A 1,090-nucleotide genomic window follows, 5' to 3' on the forward strand; every position below is an offset into this window, starting at 1 on the left:
GCTGTATAAAGATGAAGGGAGTTCAAATGGAGATCCCAATGGTCTCTGCATCCTTCTCAACTCTGACTCTGATATTTTTACATTTAGAGACAATGTATAAAAGCAAAACTTGTTCATTTTTGTTTTAGGTTTCTTTTGGCTATGTAATGAAGCATTCACATTAAAAATTACAGGGTTGAAATCGTCGTTATATGCTACTGCAAGCCTTGGGCACCCACTCTATTTATTTTGAATTGGGGAATCTCTCAACCCCACTTCCTCAAGCTAATGTTTTGGATCAATTATTATTTTTATACCATTACAGAACTTTTTCAGTTACCCCTGCACAAGCAGACATTCTTTTCCAAGACATCATCAACTGCAAAGTCCAGGGCACGGATGTCAGGGCTGGAGGGAGGTCAGAATTCAGCCATTTTGTTATTGCATTTTTTTTTTTGGTTATTTTTGCCTGTAAACTCTTTTACACACTAATCCCATTCATGATGGGCTATTTGGTTTTGTTGACAGACCGGATAGACATGCCAAGGGTCTTTGAAGCTTTCTTGGGACTGACATTGGCACAGAGGAGGTTGTACACGTATTAGTTTTTTTGTTGTTACTCCAACACTTACAGAAATTCGATGACAACAAAATTGGTCCTTTTTTTAAGCTGTCATTTAGTTGCGTATACACTTTTCTAGCCCGAGAATGTCTAGAACAGGGATTCTCAACCTTTGTTAATGAAGTACCACTTGAAAAATAAGCTTTTAACCCAAGTAGTCCGTTACTAGAACTAAGAATTTTTAGGTTCATATACACTGGCGTCCGTTTTGGCTAGGTTTTTCGAATTTTCAAAAGAGATCCAAAAATTATTTTTTTTTTGGAAAAAAATTTCAAAAATCCACAACTATAAAAAAAATATTTTGTGGAATTTTTTTCCCAAAATTTATATCTTTTCTAAAAAAATGAAGGGTTTTGAAAAAAATTCAAAATCCACAGTTGTTTACAAAAATTCAATTATTCTCCAAAATTTTTCGATTTTGAAATTTTTTGAAAAAAATGTTTAAATATTAAATTTTTTGGAGAAAATTTTTAAATCCATAGCTATTTC

Source organism: Lepeophtheirus salmonis, chromosome 14 (genome assembly GCF_016086655.4).
Source record: "Lepeophtheirus salmonis chromosome 14, UVic_Lsal_1.4, whole genome shotgun sequence".
NCBI classification, from domain to species: domain Eukaryota; kingdom Metazoa; phylum Arthropoda; class Copepoda; order Siphonostomatoida; family Caligidae; genus Lepeophtheirus; species Lepeophtheirus salmonis.